At 38.4% G+C, this 12,672-nt stretch overlaps 1 long non-coding RNA gene across 13 annotated transcripts in view; it reads left to right on the top strand.

Annotated features, from left to right (window-relative positions):
- The first annotated feature begins 723 nt into the window (after window positions 1–723).
- LOC141515237 (uncharacterized) overlaps window positions 724–12,672 on the top strand; it is a 130,021-nt gene continuing 118,072 nt past the window's right edge. For 12 of the 13 annotated variants that reach the window (XR_012476281.1, XR_012476283.1, XR_012476269.1 and 9 more), the window contains exon 1: window positions 1,784–2,415. This is a non-coding gene — a long non-coding RNA (uncharacterized LOC141515237). Of the gene's footprint in view, window positions 789–1,783; window positions 2,416–12,672 lie in introns of those variants that run through there. The other variant, XR_012476276.1, reaches the window with a different exon arrangement.

Here is a 12,672-nt window from a genome sequence, read left to right on the forward strand (position 1 = left end):
TCCAAGAAAAAAAAAAAGGCGGAAGAAGCAGAGTGAGAAGATTGAAAAGTTTCCCCATGTATTATTGCCCCCTGGTAGGGCTGATGAAAGCACTCTCTTTTCCCCTTTTTTCCTTTTCGGGTTGGTTTGTTTCTCTATTTAGTGAATTTAAGAGAACTTTTTCTCAGAGTATAAAGAACAGAGTATGCTTTAAATATATATTTTTGAAAAGTTGCTTATTAAATGCTTTTGTGGGTAAGTTTTCAAAATCTTCTGGTGCATTACTAGAAGCAGGTAAAATTAGCGTGATTTGCAATGTTTTTAGAGTTGATTATGGAAGTGGAGAAAGTGAGGGAGGGGCTGTCTAGATTTTTAAAATTGGGTAATGCCTTGTGGACCCTCTTTACCTCTCCTGTCTTCAGAGAGAGAGAGAGAGAGAGAGACAGACAGACAGACACACAGACAGACAGGCAGAGAGAGACAGAGGGAGACAGAGGGAAAGAAAGACAGACAGAAGGAGACAGACAGAGAGATACAGAGAGACAGAAATAATGAACAAATAAAGTGAACCTAAGCTTCTCTAAGAAAACTGTTCCACGCTGCACAGCTATGTAGTACAGGTGTCAGTGTCATTACCTGGCATGCATGTTAAGCCTCTGATCAGGGCATTGCATATTTATTCTGTGGCTTTGAAAAGTGAGCCCTGGATAAGTATAGAGATGGTTGGACAATGGAATTTCATAGCCAGCCTGGAGCAGAGACATTATGTACCCAAAGTCCAAATCTGAGCTGTATTGACCCAGGAAATGGTAAGCAATTCTTCATGACTGAGTCTTCCAAAGTCCCAAACATTTTTTTCCCCTCTCTTCCTCACCTCTCTCCCCTTTTTTCCTTTTTATTTTTAGCTATTTTTGAGTTAAGCTAGAAAGTTACTTCCAGTTTTTTCCCAAAGTCTGATAACTGAAAAATAAGGAGAGCATCTGGATACTGTGGAATCTAGGGAATCAGAGTATCTTTGAGCCTACTTAATTGAACTGCCTGGTAAATAGTCTTTGGGGGTGGGGGGAGAGTTAGAACAGATACTGGTGTATGTTTAATCAATATTTGCATTGGTTTTCTGAGAAGCATTTGGTATCATAGAGTGGAAAGTTTGGGACCAAAGAGACCAGTGGTAACCCACCTCCCCCTCAATTACAAAAAAAACCCCTCTTTTTTCCTCTGGAGAGACTGGATGGGATGGGAAAAGGTGGGGTGGGATTATTGATCTCTGGGAAAAAAATGATATGATCAAGTGACCTATCTTAGAAACTCAGCATTTCCATGTTTTCAATGATTCCGAGGACTCTGAAAAGCTACTTTGATGTGATTGTATTTTTGTATAGCTTTCATTGAAAAATAATCATTGCTTGCTGGTGTTAATTGATGTCTCATTTATAAACTGGATCTTGTCAGTGAAGGTTGTGGAAGCAAAATTTCTCACTGCAGCCATAAGATAGTAGCGGCCAAAATTGTTTCAAACAGCAATGTTTAAAAACTCATCTTTATAAAACCCCAAACAGAAACTCCACCCATATGGAGAGTTCTTTTTCTGTAATCAAATGCAAATGAAATGACTTCCCCCACCCCCCCCCCACCCCCTCCCATGGGTTATTCTAAGAAGACCTTTGTGTTGGCCCAAAAAGCCCTAGTAAATAAAGAGTTAAAATGAAGGCAGGCTCACTGGTTTGCTGAGATCTGTCAGAGTCTGACTGGCTGGCTACATATCTGTCTCTGGAACAATAGGTACCTGCATTCTGCATGGACTGCTGGGCAGCCACTAGCAGCCTGGAGAAGGTCTGCCTCTGTCAGAGGTTTCTTAGTAAGAATCCCTAATGACAGGCCCACTTTTCAGTGGGGGGAAAAAAAATCTGTCTGCTCTCTTGATGAAGGACAGGACTTTGATCCTTTCCATTCAGCCTTGACTTGGCCTCAGGTTTTAGGTTCCCAGTCTTGAAGTTAGCTCGTTCTCTCTCATTCTCTCTCTCTCTCTCTCTCTCTCTCTGCTCCTCTTTTCTTCTCCCCTTCCTCTCTTTCCTCTTTTTCTTTCTGTCCTCTTCTCTTTTCTCATTCTCCTCTCCCTCCTTGTTTCTGTTTCTCCTTTTTTTCTGTCTCTTCTCGCTCTTTTCTTTCTCACTCTCTTCTTTTTCTCTTTCTGTGTTTTTCTTTCGGTCGGTCTCTCTCTCTCTCTCTCTCTCTCTCTCACACACACACACACACACACCCGAACATCTTACTTCTACCCACCCCTGCTCCGTTCTCTGCGCGGGGCAGATTACTATCACAGCTGTAACTGAGGCAAGGAAACTGTAAACACAGAAGACCCAGTCTCCATGGTGGCAGGAGAGGGCATTGGAGGTGACAACAATGGAGAAGGACCTCTCTTCTGACAAGTTGTAGGTAAGGAAGACTCTTTGTACCTTTGGATTCCATGTGCTGCATCCTTCCTGTTGGCTTAGAAATGGTGGGTCTCCAATGTGCCTTTGAATAGCAATATTTGTGCAGGGGAAACTATCTCTTCTTCCGTTATGTTCTGTGTCTGCAAACCGGTATTCTCAATGCTTTGTGTTACTATAGTTGCTGGGGGGGGGGGGTAGGAGCGGTATCCAGGCAAGCTCTCCTCTCTGTTGGATGGAGCGATGATCAATTTTGCTAACATTTAGCAAGCAGTTTCAATTTCTAATGGGAGAGGGGCTATTCCATTGAAGGATGCTTAATGTATGTCCCCAGCCCCGGTCAGGGCAGCCCACATCTACCAACCCTGTGGAATATGAAAGCACTGTTCTCTGATCCTTAATTTCTAATTATTTTTACACTCTTAACTGTACTGGGGTCAGAGACTTTTAAAAATTAATGAGGAACCCTGCTGAGTTCAAATGGTCCTGTCTTCGTGAGCTGCTGCAGAAGGATGAAATTATGCTATTCTGTTTGTTCTCGGAGGTATAAGCCTTCTTAATTTGAACCCTTTGGGTTTGGAACACTCTCCATTAAATTGGAGTTTCGGGCTAGGGCAGGCTGTGTGTTATTTTGACAGATTTGTTCCTTTTGTCCAATGTCCAGGTGAGCTTTAGGAGGAGAGAGAGGGAGATTGGCAAGGTGAACCGGGGCAGGATGGATTTCACAAAATGTTCCCCCTATTATCATAATGCCCATGAAGGATGCATATACTTTCAAGGAAAAATGGCAAAGATATCTTCCTCTAAAGCAACCTAGGAAAATTTTGGACAGGAGGAGCTTGAAAAATTGCTAGAAGAACAAAGAATCTAGCCTAGCCAGTACAAAGAAAAGAATTCTTTGTTATCCGAAAAGGGGGAAAAATACTAGGGTGTGGGATTTGGGGGTTAAGTCATTTTGCATCCTCCAGATTTCACCTATACAGAAAGGACCCCATTTCCCCCTTTTGCAGGGTGAGTCTCCCCTCTGTCCCATTACAAAAAACACACAGAAAAAAATAGCATTGAAACTTTCATCTCCCATCATGAAAAAAAAAACCCAGCTTTATGCATGTTTAACCTAGAATGCATTGTTCCGATGAGGTGGAAAGGGAAGGTGATTTGGAATACTCGAAATCTACAGTGAGCAAGATGCATTTGGATCCTGGGTTTCCCATTTCCAAGCCCCTTTCTGGGCTTCCTGTGCGATATTATCATGCAAATCTAGGAAAAGCTAGAGAAAACAACCCTATGGAGATTCGATTTACTTTGAAAGTTGTTCATTATTGGAGGGATGATGGTTATTTATTTGATGTGATTCAAAGGGGAGAGATGATTTTTTCATTGTGGAGCCCTTTGTCCTGGGTGCAGGGTGATCTAATCTTTTTAATTTTGTCTTTCACACCAATGGAGATGAAAAGAGATCTGAGCTTATTTGTTGGTTGCTAGGTCCTCCTGGAGCCCAGAGGACCGCTCTTGGTTGCCATGGCCAGTCTGACCCCAATCTATACAGTTTTAGGGACTTAAGTAGTCCTTTTTTTTTCACTTAGGGGCATGCACCTTGATTTATGTCCAGAAATCCTCCTAGATGCCTTTGTCTGCCCATGATAAATGGTGCTATGCCATTCATCAGTTCTTACAAGTAAACACTGCTGTCCCACTAAAAATATGTTTTGTTCTGAGTTAATGGTATGGAACAAGCTAGCCTCCACAAACAGCTATCTTTTTTCTTATAGCGGGTCCACTGTCACTTGGAGGAAAGTGGAGGACATTGGGGGTCTCTTTCTCCTGCAGTTGCCTATCATTTAGTTGATGCCCAGGCTAGGGTATGCTTGTAGACTGACAATGAAAACCACCTTCATCTCCCTTGAGAACTAAATGAATGGTGCTTCCTTCCTGAATCAATGGGTGCTATGAGACAAAACAATAATGACAAATAAACCGGGAAAAGAAAAATTAGTTATTTTCTTGATTGAGTTTTGTAAGCCACATTATTATCCTTGGTGGCTTAAAAATAGATGCAGGCAAATGTATGGTGGCTCAGTGAAAGGTAACCAATCCCTTGTTGCCATTTGAGGCAGATTCTTTGAATGGGATCTCTATCTCCTCTTAGAGCCAGGAAAGATTGTTCTGCTTGTGTGATACCTAATGGTGCTTGGAGGTCCCAATATCATGGAGACTTGTTAGAAAGGAACTCATGTGATTAAGAGGCCATGGAGTATAGAGGCATTCAGCAGATGAGGAAGATTACATTTTCCCCTTTTTTCACTAGAAATTGTTAATATCTATTGTCATGTATCCATACTTGGCTAATAAGATAATGAAGACAGAATAGATACCCAAGAAGTTATTTCTTGCTTACAATCTCATACAAATGCTTCAGCCACAGAGATGGTTGTCAAGGGCAGGAGGGAAGACTATTGACCAAAGTGTTAATTAATGATTTTTAATTTTAAACTGATTATGGAGAAATAGTCTTTTAAGAAAAGGAAAAAATTCCTAATATCAGGGTGGTTTCTTTCCCCCTCCCCATTGGTGTTAGCATCATGAAACCGACAACTAAATATTTTAATTGAAATTTTATCCTTGTATGAATATCAACTAGAAAGTTTTCTGAGGATACTTTTCAAAATTAGCTTTTAATTTTTTTTAAATTAAAAATATCTTTTTCAGGAAAAAGTCAATTTCAGAATATCGACTTTTCAGCAAGAATACTATAGATTCGTGGTGGTGGGATTCCCCATTGCCTCCACCCCCCTAGCTTAAAAATAATCATCTTTACTTAAAGTGGTTTTCATTCACTTTGTTGCCAATTTTCAGAAGAATCAACACTTCTCTGGGTGCTTACTATTTTGAAAGAACATATGGAAGTCAGCCCTTCTGTGTCAAAAGCTTTACCATAGGAGTAAAAAAAAAGTTTCAGGACAGGTTAGACAGGTAATAATTTTCACTGAAATCAGTTTCCAAAGAGACTGAATTTGGATGGAGGGGAGGGCAGAATTTTAATGTAAGGGGGGTTTTGTATAGCTTGTGGATGGATTAAAGTGGTCTGAAGGGCTGCTCAGGATTTCAAGAAGGCAATAGGATACATGGGTCATCAGTGCACTAAGAAATATTTAGCAGTAGACATGAGAAGATCTATGTTGCTCTAGCCATCCGTGTATAAAATAGAAAGCAAATTTCACATCGGCATTTGCTCAAATGTTATTCCCCAAGATTATAATGGCCATTGCATAGGTATAAATCAGTTCCCCGAAATGATTAAAGTCAGACACTGAGGAATCCAGGAAAAAGACCTCTAATGGAATTCCCACTTTAAGGGGTAATCGGAGTGGAGTAAAGCATTTTAATGGCTGTCTGTAATATCTCTTTCTAAACAGAATGTTGTTAGGGCTCATTCTAGCTAGCTTTCAAGTGGTAATAACATTGGGAGAGGGGATGGCCAGTAATTATTTCTACCTGGATGTAGCTTTTTCTTGCCTGAAACAAGTTATTTCAGTCAAGGCTGCTTCCACTTGACTCAGGCTAGGAAGCTTTATTGACTTCTTGAAGCTCTGAATATCATAACTATTGCTACAAGCAATAGGTGCTTCTTCCCATTTTACTCTGATATTACCTCGTGGAAATTATAGAATCCAATCTCTTTTCGGATATTATATGGAATACTCTGGGGTGTGTGAGGCTGGGATTTAGGCAGCCACAGCAAGATGAAGGACCAGCTCCCTGATCCCTCCTAAAATGGATTTTCCTCTTCTTTCCTGCTTTGTCATGTGTTTTCCCTGTTTAAAATCAGATTAAGTCATATATCTCTCTATTTAACTCTGCAGTGTTTTTTGTTTAATCTGTATTTATGGGTAAGGGCATAGATCACGCTCAGATCACACCACCAGCCTTACCCCAAATGTCTGAGCCATTCCTTCTGGAAATGGGCCCATAAATAAGATCCCAGTGATACAGCTTATATAAAGCAGCAGCCCCTTGGGGGAATGGAGTTGTGACACCACATCATGCCAATTTTCATGCAAAATAAATGGAAATCCTCTTGAATATCAATTCTGAGGAAGTTCCACAAAGCCATTCTTTTCTCAGTAGCTTTATTCTAGACAGCAAAAGGCTATTTGGGTTGTGAAATCAATGAAACAAATATTACATCTTGTAGGAATCTTGGAATTAGGCTGAAGTGCAAAATTTTTGTTGAGTTAATAAACGACCACCATGCTCAGACGCCATTTTAAAATGATTTATTATTGTGGCAGCACTAAAGCCAATCCCCTTTCACTTATTGCTGATTTTCTTGCCTTGCTTCCCAGAAAAGTTTCATGGACGTCACCAAGCTATATTCTAATCATACTTTCCTTCTGTGATTAGTCTTCCCCTCCAAAGACCATTGTGGTAGAACAAATAGATAGCTCAATTGAGTCATCATTGCTGTTCTCCTTGCAGGGGTTGAATTTCTTTGTCTTTTTGGAGTAAGATTTCCCTATCTGACCCAGGCATTGATTAGAACAAGGTAATAAACCTTGGAAGCTGTTTGACTAAATGACTGGGTTGTCAAAACAAACTTATTTCCTCATCTGTAACATGAGACAGTTGGACACCTCTTCATTCTCTTCCAAATCTAAATCTGTGCTTTTGTGATCCTGTCTTCTAATTAGTTGAGATAGCTTATTCTTTTTTTTTTTGCATTGGAGCTCTGTTAGGCACCTAGATCACATTTTAGTTTGTAGTAAAGTATAATAATCATGTAGCAAAGTTTACAATAATGATGAATGCTAGTTAGTTTTGTCAAAGATTTAAAAAAAATAAGCAAAAAAGACAACAATCATAAAACCTCAGTGGTTTGAAAATATCTGAAGCTTTATGGAAGTTTTCTATTGACATTCCAAGATATTGGCAGCCCTTTGTAAAATGGCGCCTATAAGACGATGACTTGTCAAGGGATCACCTACCAGATCTGTTTGCACATATCTCCAGGCCAACCAAAGTGGCCTTTTTTGAATTTAAGAAGTTAGTGTGAGGATTTCAGGGTTACTCTGTACAAAAGCAATGTTCAATTCCTAAAAGCAAAGTTTTACAGTCTCCAAGTCAAAATAGTGAGATGTGTGTTCGTGTCTGTTTGCTTCAACTTCTGATTATTGAGCTCTATTGAGCACAGCAGGTTATATTGTACATAAATTCTAGAGTTAAATATGCTAGTCTCTGACATTCGGATTTATTCTCTAAATAGGGTCTACCAAAAAAAAATCACAAAGAGAGGTCAGTGGCCTGAAAAAAAAAAAAGGAGAAAGCAATATCTGTACCCTTCTTATCTAAGAAAAAATAAGACATTCTAGAATTATCAATTTCCTCAGAGAAAAAAAGTAGTTAACAGATACAGGGCAGGGTTCTATGGTTAAAGTTGCGTTCCTTAAAACCTTCTTACAAGATTGGAAGCAATATATTATAGACAGTCTGGGGAAACTGAGCTTTGAAAAAGTGATGGATAGGTGAAGACTGAATTGGTTTTCCACAAAGTTGAAGGAAGATCATCACTTGATTATGACAATCATCTAATTAGAAGAAACATTTGGGTGTAAGGATAGATAAGGGCAAGTACTAAATATTTGCTAATGTAGCCTTATTGGTCATATTGAATGAGTGAAAGAGTATCATTGTGATGTGCTGCTCTTGGTGTATTAATTTGGTAACTTAGCAGATATAGAAATTCAGGACAAGGTAGAAGAATCCCTGGGAGGGAGAAGAGTACTAAGAACATAGGCCATTGGAAAGAATACACATTTTGATGTCAGAGGATTTGGCTTGGAATCTTGGTTTTGTTACTTCTTACTTGTGTGATCTTGGGAAAGTTGTCACTTCTCTGGACCTTGGATTTCTCATAATATAGAAAGAGGGCTAGATGAGCAAAAACAGGGGTATGATGAAGCCCCCAGAACTAACTCAACAGGCTTGATTGTTAGTGTGAATATTTATGTCTTGGAATTGGCAAATATTACAAATCAGGGCTTAATTAACTGCTTTGTAGATTTTTCTAGACTTGAGAAAGTGATGGAGAAAATGTTAATAATGCAGGTTCAATTTTTAAAAATGTGACTTGCATTCCTTTTTTTTGTGTGTGGGGGGAGCCAGTCAAACTTTTACCAGCACACAATTGTACTGTCTACAAAGATCTCCAAGTTCTAAATCTCTAATCCTAATATATGTTGTAAGAGATAGTAATGTGGTTTCATCTTAGTGACATACCCTACATACATCCTTTCCTTTCCATTTTCTCTATATCTATTCTAGGACAATATCGATAGTTAGTGTCTAAACTATTTGCAGGTTTTTCTATAGATGAAGTTTCTCTGCCTGCAGCCTCATCTCTTGATTCTACCGATTTTATCATGCCCTTTTCTTCAAAAAAATTTTAATGGTTCCTTACTGACTACAGGATATCATTCAATCTCTGTTTTAGTATTTAAAAATGGAGATATGGAATCTTTGGATTGAGACCTAAGGTCTCAATTTCCTCATCTATAAAATGGGTGACTAGACTGGCTAATCACCAAGGTTTTTTTTCTACTCTGAATTTAAAGATCCCATGCTCATGAAAAATCTTTAACCTAGCCTTTTGAAGTCCTCCACTGTCTTATCTCATTCTACTTTTTCAATTTGTTCATGCTCAGATTTCTGACAAGAACCCTCCATAGGAGTGAAGTTGATTTATTCATATCCCTCAGGAAATCAACCTTTTTTTTTTTCCCTTTTCTTTTTCTTATCTTCTTGCTGCTTCCTCTTCATGGAACAACACCTTCATGCCCCACTTATAGAACCTCATGATCTTTCAGATTCCAGCTAACATCCTTATTTCCTCAGTGAAGTCTTCCCATAGCATGTTTTAGTTTGTAGGAAAATTCGTAATCATAGTAAAGGTTACAATAGTGATGGAAGTTAGTAAGCATTCTTGAAGATTAAAAGAAATAAACAAAAAAGAGATCAATCCTAAAACTGCGGTGCTTTGAAAATATCCGAAACTTTATGGAAGTTTTCTGTTTACATTCTGAGGGCTGAAAAGGGATCACAGTCCAGCTCTCTAATTTTACAGATAAGGAAACTATGGCTTAGGGAGACAAGGTGTCTTGCCCAGACTCACATAGGTAAAAAAAATCAAGGGAACCTATGTCCCTTGATTCAATAGCCATAGATCTCTCCACAAAGTCACTGTTTCCCTATATAGCACTTATTAATTATGTCATATAACACTTTCTTTCTTCCAAATAAACTCATATAACACTTTCTCTCTTCCATATGAATCTCTTATCCTTTTTATTTTGATTCTTGATTTTCCAGTTTGATTGTCCAGTTATTGGGTTATCTATTCATGTGCAAATGTCTAAGACCAAATGAGAGGATACACATAATACACTTTGTAAATCTTATTAAATAAACGTTAACTATTATCGAAAAACTGAGTTACTGAGCAGATTCTAATTTACTTTAGTGTAGGAACTCTTTCAGAGTTCCAGAGAAATCACGAGTTCAGCCCTTTCCATCCCCCATCCCAAGACTTATCTTGCCAACTAGTTTATAAGTCCTATAAGGCCCAGGGCCATAGCCTTTAATTTGCTTAACCCAATGCTTTGTAAATAGGAGATGTCAGTAAATAATGATTGTTTTTGTGATGAGTGCATTTGAAATGGCATCCATAAATCCCCATTTCCAACATCAAAGATCAAGTAACAGCATCTATTTATGTAGCATTTTGTATCTCACAAAATACTCACATATGCATAGACACACACACACACAAACACACACACAACAAGTGAATCATTATTCCCATGTTTTGGATTAGAGTCTTAAACCTAAAAAACTAATGGGACTTACATATGGTCACAAAGCTAAATAAGAGTTTTAACACAAATTTGAACCCAGCTCTTTCCCTAGTAGCCTAGGGAAAATTATAAGTAAAAGTGAGAGCTTTGAAGACAGCTGTTATTTTCAGTGGTGATCCCATTTGGGATTTTCTTGGCAGAAACTGGAATGGTTTGCCATTTCCTTCTCCAGTTCATTTTACACGTGAGGAAACCGAGACAAGTGACTTGCCCAAGATCACACAGCTAGATAAGTGACTGTGGTCAGATTTAGACTCTTCCTGATTCCAAGCCCAGGGCTCTCTCTACTGAACAACTTAGCTGCCTTTTGGGGCAAGTATATCTGTATTTTTCTTAGTTTGGGAAAACAAGGGTCATTTGATCAAGCTGTCATTCCTCTTTCCATGTCTCTTATTAATATCAGAGCCAGAGAGTCTAACATCACAATTTAATCCAACCGGTCACTCATTTGAAGACCTGGTTTCAACTTTGTGTTTCTGTTTCCTTTCATACTCACTGCGATTGATATAAGTCTTTTTGGCTAGCCAGTGGGGAAAAGTTTACCAATCCATTTGGCTTAGAAATGATGAAGCTTTGGTGATCTCTTGGGAAAGGCTTAGGTGCTCCAGAGTTATCCAACATCAATAAAATAAATTCGGTTCTATCCATCAAATCCTTGTCTATTTATGGTCCTACCCCAGTTTCTGTTAGGAAAGCCCAACAAGAACTCTTTATTAACCATTGCCTTAGTGCCTTTTCAATATGGAATCCTATCTCAGGATCATAGATCTTGGGTGGAATAGACTTTAGAAAATGATCAACTCCAATCCCCTCATTTTACAGATAAAGAAACAGATCCAGGAAAGGTAAGAGACTTGATCACAGTCACCTAGCTAATAAATGCAAATTGGGATTTGAACCCATGAAGCAATGGTAAGGGTTAATTCATCATTGGTTAATTTAGATCCTCTTCTGCAGGAAGTCTTAATAAATGGTTGATTTATTGACTGATTTTAATTCAGTTCAGTTCAAATATTTATTCAGCTATGACTTTATGCAAAAATCAGTTTTAGGGATCAAGTATGTGTGCTTAGGGGGAAATGGGTATACAGAGGTAAGTAACATATTTTTTCTGTTTTCATAGAGTATGCATAGTAATAGGAACTCTAGGACATATATACAAATAAAGAAAATTTGAAATAAAAAGGATAAGAGATTTATTTGGAAGAAAGTGTTATATGAGGTCCAAGTAGGGAAATGTCACTTTAAGGCTTAGATGAATCAGGACAGTATTTGGAAAAATGCTCTTGAGACCAAGTGAGAAATGGATGTGGATTAACTCTGAGTTTTTCAATTAGTGCCAATGAATAGTCTAGAATTTTACACCTTCTAAGAGAGTAAATTTAGTTTTGATTCAATTTAGTGGATGTTTTTAGTGCCTACTTTGTATAAGGTTCTGGAAATGTGAAGACAGGAAGGAAACAGGAGGAGTTTACATTGTATTTAGGAAATTAAATATAGTCAATTTAATCCAAACCAACAATCACTTAGTAAGCATCTATGCCTTCAAGGTACTTGCCAGTTATAACTCTTGAAATTAAGTCATAACTAGAGTGAGGTCATAGCCTCCACAGCGATTTTAATGGGTACAGATAGAACTTGCCAGTCACACTCTGAAGATAAAAAAAGACACACCACACATACACACACACACACACACACACACATATGTTCTTATACAGGAAAAGTGAGAGAGAAAGGGAGAGGGAGAGAGAATGAATTTGAGACAATTTGAGACTAGAAACTAAGTCCAGATGACTGAATCTCAGGGATGTTGAACAGAGTGTCCCACAGCATGTCAAAGGTTAGATTTGTTGATAAGCTTAGGCCCTTAAGTTTTCTTTTAGCTCTAGGACTTTGATTTATTTAGCCTTTCAGATAAGGTTGAAAAATAACAAAAGAGCAGAGGGAGAACCAGCAGAAATAGAGAGTTGAAGACATATCCCAAAAGATTGGCAGCACCTGAAAATTCAATCTATGGGAACAAATATGTCTCACATGTAATCCTCATGCTTATCTAGAATTTTTCTAGAAGTAGGAGAAACTTAGGCTTTCTTGAAGTAAATGACAACTTAATAGTGTGGAATGATCAGTTTATAAAATTGGGCTTCAAAGTCAGAAAGACGGGTTCTAGTTCCACTCCTGACAGATGATTAAAAGTGTTGTTGTTCAGTTGTTTCATGTCCAACTTTTGTGACTCATCTAGAGTTTTCTTGGCAAAGAGGTGGTTTGCCAATTCCTTTTCCAGTTCATTCTACAGATGAGAAAATTGAGGCAAACAGGGTTATGTGACAGGGTCACATAGCCAGTAA

Source organism: Macrotis lagotis, chromosome 2 (assembly GCF_037893015.1).
Source record: "Macrotis lagotis isolate mMagLag1 chromosome 2, bilby.v1.9.chrom.fasta, whole genome shotgun sequence".
Taxonomy (NCBI): domain Eukaryota; kingdom Metazoa; phylum Chordata; class Mammalia; order Peramelemorphia; family Peramelidae; genus Macrotis; species Macrotis lagotis.